A 10,099-nucleotide genomic window follows, 5' to 3' on the forward strand; every position below is an offset into this window, starting at 1 on the left:
TATGAGTATCGTATTAATATGGAATTTATCGTCGCTCCATCTCCTAAATCCACTTTTCCTCACCATCAATGTCTTTGTCTTCCTTCTGTGCTTCAACGTTTTCCTTTCTCTCTATCTATCTAATTTAAATAACCGTAAAAAGTATACATATTTCTTTTTAACTGCGAGGGACACAATTCTACTATTTTTGCATAATTTATACTATTTTCCATTAGTGTGTTTCCATCATTTCCATTATTTACATTTTCTTTTGAGTGACTTGCAGTATATATACAATATTTTCTGAGATTGTCAGCTTCTATTTGCTATTTAATTTGCATGCACGTGTCTCGCATTGCTACGAAAGAGAATTTATTCACTTAGTTTTATCTGGAAAGTTTAAATTTGTTTTCGTCAGTCTCGCGAATAAAGGAAATACAGCATATCAGAGACTTATTTTGCTCTTGGTTTCGCTTTCTTTAAATGAACACACAGTAACTCTCGGCGACTTCACGTTCACTGGGGAAGCTAAACGAAGGAACGGAATAGTGGTAAAATTAATAAGTAAACTGAAATAAACAAGTGCATGAAACAAAATATTTAAGTAAGAGCATTTCACGAGTGAATAAGCTAATTGAGTAATGAATATACATATAATCTTACCTTTTTCTGCTTATGAATTATGATTACTAAAATAAATGAAAATTTCAAAAGTAGTAGTAGTAGCAGCAATAGCAGTAGCAGCAGCAGCAGCAGCAGTAGTAGTAGTAGTAGTAGTAGTAGTAGTAGTAGTAGTAGTAGTAGTAGTAGTAGTAGTAGTAGTAGTAGTAGTAGTAGTGATAATAATAACCGCAGCCTCCCTTCCCTTTAAATATTTCCCTACTACTTAATCACCTTGAGAAAATTACAAAAACCTGCCAACTTCCCACGGGCTAATTATTTTCCTTACCTGCCTCCGTCAACAGTAGTGTTTAGGCCTAATTAATAACCCATCGAGCGGCTCTAATTCTTGCCTCCTTACCTCGTCCTCACACACTCCTGACAAATTTAACAAGTGAACAATACAACGTGAAATAAATCGCCTTAAAACTGACGCAAACATTAAGTGGTGGTATATATACAACGGTATTGCTTAAGCTGCAGTGAATATGAAACGAGTAGCAAATGAAAGGAAACAAAACACGAATCACTCTTCCATCTTGTATTGAAATGAGAGATAGAGGAAAAAAATACTATCTCAGGTGAAGGAAAAGATGAGGATATAAGATTTTCCCTAGTCCAATTAATCTATGGTGAAGAAAAATATAAAATGAAAGGCTATATTTTTCTCGTAAAAACTAACTAATTGAAAACTGTTTTTGAAGGAAAGGGAGAAAATATGCAACTCTCTGTAAAATCCATTCCTATATGTAGAAAAAAAAACAACAACATTCTAGAACACTTGAAAAAAAAGGGGGAAGAAAGCCTGAGACGGTACAATAATGAGTATCAAAACAGAAAATGGTAAAAAAAAAAAAAGCTAGTTCGACCATCTTACTACTTTGTTCATCAGAAATGCTTGTACACACACACACACACACACACACACACACACACACACACACACACACACACACATACATATTTCATCACTCCCTATGGTACTGTTATCTATTCCATTTACTATTAATTACTAAAAGAGACGGTTAACATGTCACTTTCCTTGCTTCCTTCTCTTCCTATATTTCTCCTTCATATCAGTACAATTTCACTAAACAGAAACCTTCACGAGAAATACACAAGACTCCGCAATAAAGTAAAGGATATAAACTGAGTAGCATTATGCACTTAGTTCCTTCACTAGAATGTTTTGTGCTTTAAACCAATCTTGAGTCCTATAACCTGCTGATACCAAAGTTCTCTGATTTAGTATTGAGATCCTCACCAGAAGGACTCAGTCTATAAGGACACATTAATGCAAGAGAAGTGCATGCAGAACGTAACTGAACGTGTCTCAACCTAAACCCACGTCAGTACCATCCTAACCTAACCTAACCTAACCTAACCTAACCAACCCTGCCTGTTGCCGGTGCTTTAATTAGAGTATGCGCACCTCGCTAACTAACCAAACCAACCTAATTGGCCCACGATTACCTCTAATTAGCTTAACTCCCCATTATATCCGTCTAAGTGCCGCTCTCCAGACACCAGCGGGATCCGAACCAGTGGCGCCGCGTTGCACTGTATAATATTTCCCCAATGGTTATTTCCAGACTACTGAGGTTACTTTCCGATAATTGCTTCTCTCTCTCTCTCTCTCTCTCTCTCTCTCTCTCTCTCTCTCTCTCTCTCTTCCAGGAGCAAACGAGTTAAAATCAAAGGTCAGGCAGTATTCACCATACAGCTTTATGTCCACACGCACACGCACACGCACAAGCAAACGCGCACACACACACACACACACACACACACACACACACACACACACACACACACACACACACACACACACACACACACACACACAAATGGGCAAGCCTCTTAATGTGTAGCCCCTGTTCACCTAGCAGTAAGTAGGTACGGGATGTAACTCGAGGGGTTGTGGCCTCGCTTTCCCGGTGTGTGGAGTGTGTTGTGGTCTCAGTCCTACCCGAAGATCGGTCTATGAACTCTGAGCTTGCTCCGTAATGGGGAAGATTGGCGACCGTGGTGAAAAATTACATACACACACACACACACACACACACACACACACACACATCAGACTGTCACGCCCCACCATGCACCGGAAAAGGAGAGAGAGGTGAGAAGGAAAGAGAGAAGAGAGAGGTGAGGAAGAAAGAGAAGTAAAGGGAGAAAAGGAAGGAGTAAGAAAAAAATATCAAAGAGGTCTAAGGAGGAAAAGGAGAGAAGGAAGAACACAAGCAATGCTGATACTGGTAAGCCTCTCTCTCTCTCTCTCTCTCTCTCTCTCTCTCTCTCTCTCTCTCACTTTTTAGGATTGGAAGGAAGGAGAAAAGGGAAGAGAAGAGAAAAGAGAAAGAAAGAGAGAGAAGGAGGAAGGGAGGGAGGGCGTGGATAGATGGAGAGAGGAAGGAAAACGTGTAGGAAAGAGAAAAGGGAGGGCGAGTTTCTGTTCCTGTCAATACATAGATCTCTGTCTTTGGTTCCTGAGGCTATGAAATAATTCCTCCTGGACCACAAAAATGAGCGGAGAGAAATAAAGACTATCCCCAAAAAGTCGAAGTTCCGAAGCTGGAAAACAAAAGAGGAAAGAAGAAAAAAGAGGGTATAAAAATACAAGTAAACAGAACAGCAGAGGTGAGGAAAGTGAGGGAAAGAGGGGAAGGGAGGATGTTTAAAAAGCAAAGAAAAAAAAGAGGAGGGTGTGTATACAAGAGGTGAGGCGAGGCGTGGAGGGGGTGAAAGAGGCAGAGGCGGGAGGGGAGCGAGGGAGCAGAGGCGGAACATAATTAAAGGTTTATTGAGGAATGGCGAGGCGAGGGTTTAAAATACACAAGCAACGACAAATTACACGAAATACACTTTTTTAAACAATGGCTAGCGTGCTGCGTTATGTTCCTGCCGCGGGTGACGCGTGCTGCTGATGGCAGAGAGAGGAGGGTGAAAATTCATATATGCAGAGTTTCAACAATGTTTTACTCTATAGTTATGATACGCATGTGTTGCGCAGTGAAAAGACAAAGTATCCCTCTGGCGCATATCAGTTCCAGAGAAGCCACCCTTTGTACACAGATACTGCCGAAAGATTCAACTGATTCATTATTGCAGTGGCGTGAATCAACCTAGGAACCCTTTGTCAATATGTGCGAGGGCGTCAAATAGGGATGATTTATAACACTATATCTTCAAATAAGGTCAATTTATTGCACTACATCGGCGTGTTATTTACATAATCAGCAAATTACAAGGCTACGCATAGATTGGACACACACACACAATAAAAGGAAGAAAATAAAGACATGTAAGGAACACACAGAAAGATCGGGACGGGAGAAATAAGTCTGTTTAGTGACGGGCACAAAGCCAGTGACTGTGGGAGAGCGACACTTTCCAGGAAGCACAGAAGCAGAGAAGGAAGCCAAAAGGACGCTGGGAAATCTGTAGGATGGAAAAATTAGTTTGTTCCAGTGACGCACGAACGGAACACAGGATGGCGACTTATTTACTGAGGTCATAGAACAGAGGCAGGAGTGATTGAGACGAGGAAGCCATGTGGTGTGTACTCAGAGATTAATTGACTGAAAAAAAAAACTCACTATCCTGTACGAGACATGATTTCCACTAGAGTGCAAGGTGGAGTACACAGGAAAGCTATTATTTCGTTCGCTATGTGGGGAGTAAGTGGTCAGCGTTATGGGAGTGGGTGGAGTGTCACGCAGTGGTAGCACGGAGTGTCCAAAGTGAGGCATTAGTGCGTGATGGAAGGTGGAGAGCATGTGTGTTTGTGGGTCACGCGTTTGTCTCTAGAAACGGAGGAATGCCAGGGTCACGAGGAGCATTCCCACTAGCAACTATAGAAACACTGCCAACACCAACATAAGAAAACGTCTTTCCATAAATAACTTCATGGACAGTGTGTGTGTGTGTGTGTGTGTGTGTGTGTGTGTGTGTGTGTGTGTTTCACTGTTTGATCTGCTGCAGTCTCTGACGAGACAGCCAGACGTTACCCTACGGAACGAGCTCAGAGCTCATTATTTCCGATCTTCGAATAGGCCTGAGACCAGGCACACACCACATACCGGGACAACAAGGTCACAACTCCTCGAGTTACATCCCGTACCTACTCACTGCTAGGTGACCAGGGGCTACACGTGAAAGGAGACACACCCAAATATCTCCAACCGGCCGGGGAATGGAACCCCGGTCCTCTGGCTTGTGAAGCCAGCGCTCTAACCACTGAGCTACCGGGCCGTGTGTGTGTGTGTGTGTGTGTGTGTGTGCTTCACCCTTCAAACAAAATCAAACTCAATAAAACAAAGGCAAAAACTGTTCCAGAAACACTAAACTCAGACACACTCACACACACACACACACACACACACACACACACACACACACACACACACACACACACACACACACACACACACACACACACACACACACAAGAAAAAAAAAACAACAGCCAAGACGACAACAAAAATAAGGAAAACTAAACTCAGACTTTCCCTTCAGCATTTTCAAAGTTTTCATGACTTGCACGATCGTCCGGGGAACGTAATTTGAGGAAGAGAAGAGATTACACTGACTCAGGGGCGGCGGGGAGACGGACAGGGGCGCGATGTTAAAGGCTACGGATCACTCCCAGACAAAAGGGATTTAGGACATTTATTAGACATGAATATCGATTGAAGAATACGAGGATAAGGGATTTGTGTTTGTAAGATGCGACTTCATAGGATTTGACCTTTCAGAATGTAAGGTTATAGGATTTGAACTTAAAGGATGCAAACATTAAGGTTTCTGAACTGATAATTCATGAGTAAAGGGTATTTAAAGTTGAAATATGTAAACAAAAGGATTTCAACAAGTAGGACCAAAATCTAACGGGTTTGGACTTGAAACATGCAAATAGAGGATTTCAATTTAGTAGAGACAAACTTATAACATTTCAATTTTGAGGATACGCGTCTAAAATATTCAAATGTAAGGAATATGAATACTTACAGAATACCAGCAGGATAAAAACTAAACCCATCAATACTTGTAGGATTTGAACTGAAAACTCAAAGGACACGAACTTGTACGAAATCAAAATAACTTACTTTAACACTGATCTTTCCCTCTGTCTGTCTGTTTCCCTATCTCTTCCTCTGACGCATTCTCCCGTTTCCTCCCTCGTAGTTGTTTTCTCTCCCTGTCTCTTGTCTTTTTTCCTCTGTGATGTTTCCTTGTGTCCTTTTCTCCCTCTCTTCCTCCTCCTTCCTCTGCCTGTGTCTTTCCACGTTCGGCGCAGCTCAGGGACGGACAAAAGGCACAACATTTTCGAGTATAAACTGTTACACTGAATCATGGAGAAAGAAAGGCGAGGAAGGAAAAATAAAACGCGAGACGTGGATGACAAAGAAAACGAACAGCGGTAGGAGACAAAGAAGCGATGTTGATGAAGGAATAAATACAGAGAAAAGGAAACTAGGAGATGAAATAGAGGCAATTATATTAAATCTACACGAGAAATGCAAGGAAATATAATAATGAGAGAGAGAGAGAGAGAGAGAGAGAGAGAGAGAGAGAGAGAGAGAGAGAGAGAGAGAGAGAGAGAGAGAGAGAGAGAGAGAGAGAGAGAGAGAGAGAGAGAGAGAGAGAGAGAGAGAGAGAGAATGTTCATGCTTAGTTATGTCAATTAGTATACATTATTAGTGTGTGTGTGTGTGTGTGTGTGTGTGTGTGTGTGTGTGTGTGTGTGTGTGTGTGTGTGTGTGTGTGTGTGTGTGTGTGTGTGTGTGTGTGTGTGTGTGTGTGAGTGTGTGTGTGTTTGTGTTAGGATGGATAAGGTATGGGGTGCCCCTCTTTCTACCCTCACCTGTATTTTAACCTCACCTGAACACCACACAAGTCATCTGGCCATACCACCTGGACGTTCCTCTCCCACGGGACATAGTAACAAACCATGAGATAATAATAAATAGAAAAAAAAATGCATCTCTCTAATTCTGTCAAAATTCCGGCGCATACTCGTATTAGTCACCTATGATGGAGTACGGCTTGATTAATATTTTCATGCAATCGGGTTAATATATTTTTTTGCACATCTACCATTATTGTCAACACTGCAGGAGCTCTCATTAATAAGAGAATATCGCTTTTCACATGCATTTCACTATGAGCCGGTACAAAGAGCGCAAAATGTACCAGGTATATTAGTTGCTTTGTGAAATAACGGATTGTAATAACGCACGACATCCTTTTCATTTGCCTTATGATGACAGACGATGTGCTAATGTTATAATGTGATAATGTGCTAATGTGCCGCTCCTGCTTTACTTAATGCTCTGGTTCCTCTAGTTAATGTGGCGTCACTTGGCTCAGATTGCCTCGAATGTGACGCTATTTCATCATTCTGTGACGCTTCCTTTTACTTCAGTCTTGCATATAGGATCTTTTTTGGTTTTAATAAGACGCTGTTTGACTTTTTACCAGATATTTATTTTTCTTTCTGATATTGCGCCACTTTGTTACTCTAGATTTACTTTTACTCTTCTTTTTTTCTTCTTTTGATTTAATGTAGAATTTATTTACCAAACCCTTACATTTTCATCCATTTTTTAGCTTAAAGGATTAATAAGGCTTAACATTATCCACGACGAATCAACTGACTGCAACTCTGAACTTTGGAGGGAGGAGAGCAAGGGAGGAAAGAGGAAATACAAATCGAGGTTGACAAAAGAAAAAATAACTACGAAAAAAAGAGGAAAAAAAAAAGATGCAAAGGAGAAATGAACACCAACATGAAAACAACCAACAATATGGAGATAATCCCATTAAGGAAGCTACACAAGAAACGAAGCAAAATGAAATAGTGATGGCGACGAGAAAAAAAAAAAGAACAGAAAATTAAAAGGAACAGCATACGAAAAAAACTGATGAAATTGTTATATTCTACTGCGCAGTATGGACAAAGCTAATTGGTGTGATGGCTTTGTGCATTTTTAGAGGACCGTAATGCACGATATAATGATTTGTTTGACGTCACATTTTCACGTGGGTCTCATCGCGCTTCTCTCCCTTTTTAAAATATTATTAGCGAGTCTGAATTGGCAGAAACACGCTCACATTTTCAAGTTTAATATATTCCGAAGATTTCTCGCCATGTGACCTTTAACATTTGTCAAATATTCAACTCCGAGCTTTATTATTCATTAGATATTAAAACGTCTTGCATGAAGATTATTTTGCTTATGGAAATAGTGCAACTGCTATTAATGGATGGTTTATGGCAGTGAGAAAACAACGATCTGTGTGTTTGATTTAAGAATACTGATAAAGTGTTTTTTTTTTTTTTTGTGTGTTGTGTTGTGTGCTGTGAGTATATGTGTGTGTGTGCGTGTGCGTGTGTGTGTTCCCTCCTATCACTTAGGCGAAATAGACGACCCAGGAGAGGCGGGCAGCACTTTAAAGGGTGTCTGAGGGTCGCTAAAGTGTCACGTTCCTGGCTCACACATAAACACAACCAAGAGAATTCCCAGCTAAGCTCCGCCTTCACGATTTTGCAAAAGATAGTGGGAAATGAATACTTGAAGTTCTTGTTTGGCTTGTACAGTGTAATTATAAGAGGTGAAAGGTATGAAGTTATGGTAATTGTGATTAATAATGCTACTACTGCTATTACTACTACTATTACTATTACTACCATCTCAGTACCCCCACCAGTAACATCAACTGAAAACAACAACAGAGGAAGTAACAATACAACAACAAAACAAAAAATAACAATAACAACCAGAATCAATAACGTACATATAAAATTTAGAAGAGAAGAAAAGAAAACACACACACACACACACACACACACACACACACACACACACACACACACACACACACACACACACACACACAGAGAAAGAAAAATGAGTGTGAGGCTGAAACAAAGAGACAGAAAGAGAGAGAGAATAATGAGAAGTTTCCTTAAAGACAACATATCTTTGCCCGGGAGACGAGGGAGAGAAGAGGGCGAGGAAGAAAAAAATGCCACTCAGGAATCTCTCTCGACCTGCAAACTTTCTGAGGGAGAAGTTGCAGGCTTTTCCCGCCCCTTCGTCTTGCTTGTGAGCGCCAGGCAGAGGAAAACCTTCACCTGATACTCTTTTACCGAGAAACGGTGGTGAAATTATAAGTTGATTAAATGTCCTCGTATCTTACTACAACAATTTATTACTATATTTAATTTGAAATACTGGTAAAATTATAAGTTGATTAAATATCCTCGTATCTTACAACAAGGAATTATTACTATATTTACCTTGAAACACTGACAAAGTTATGTTGATTAAATGTCCTCATATCTTACTACGATGATCTATTACGTAGTGTGAAACTTTACGAGATAAAATGCACTCGTATCGTATCAGAAGGATTCGTTAAATTGTACTATGGACTCTGAAGGTGTAAAATGCTTGAAGATGTTAGCATTAATGAAAAGTAAATGTCTTTCTGTCTTATTAAATCATTACTTATCTTGTCGGAAGATTCCAAAAGTATAAAAGATTTTAGTCCTATAGTATAGATAAGAGTAAGTTACGTGATTAAATATATTTTTCTTGTATCACACGGATGGGTCTTATTAATTAATTTTCCCACCTGTGTTCACCTTTACCGTTGATTACAAGGATAGAAATGACCATAACCTTTGAAAACTCACGAAAATAAAACACGAATAAATGTCATCAGGTATTTTACCCAAGGAATCCTTCTCTAACATGCATACCTGAGTAGTTCACCTCAACCGTAAATTATGAAAGTGTAAATAATTTGAGGACTCTGAGCATTGAGTACATAACATTATGCACAAACAACTACCTTCTGGAGCCTCAGCACAAGGTTTATTTATGATCTACACGCCTCAATTTAAATTTATTTCAAATTGCATAAGATTAAGTATCTTCTGAAGCCTAGATGGAAGGTTTATTTATCATTTACACGATTAAATTTACCTATTTTAGATTACGGGGATGTTAGTAAGTTGCCCTTGAGACTTAAATAAAATAGTGATAAGTGAATTTACGGATCTTTACGTCCATTGCATATACTTCTAAATGATTTACCTTTAATTCATATTGCGCAGGTGTTAGTAATCTGATGCCTCTGAGCGGAGATGAAATAATGATACTCGAATAGATAGTTTCACATTCACTCCTGGAAGCGCTAATATGTCATGTACACTCATATGATTTACCCTTACACTACATTGCTGTGCTGTCGCTTCTCTTCTAGCGACGTCAGTAATTAATATGTATCGCAAACTAGACATCAGGAAAATAATTGGTAGAACATATATTTCAGTTCACCTGTGCTTTATATTGCAAACACGTGACTTTCCCAATGAGTCCATGTACCTTAGACACAATAAAAATGTAGCCATCAATACAACACCCACTCACAGATAACGAAGATATAA

Source organism: Portunus trituberculatus, chromosome 45 (genome assembly GCF_017591435.1).
Source record: "Portunus trituberculatus isolate SZX2019 chromosome 45, ASM1759143v1, whole genome shotgun sequence".
NCBI classification, from domain to species: domain Eukaryota; kingdom Metazoa; phylum Arthropoda; class Malacostraca; order Decapoda; family Portunidae; genus Portunus; species Portunus trituberculatus.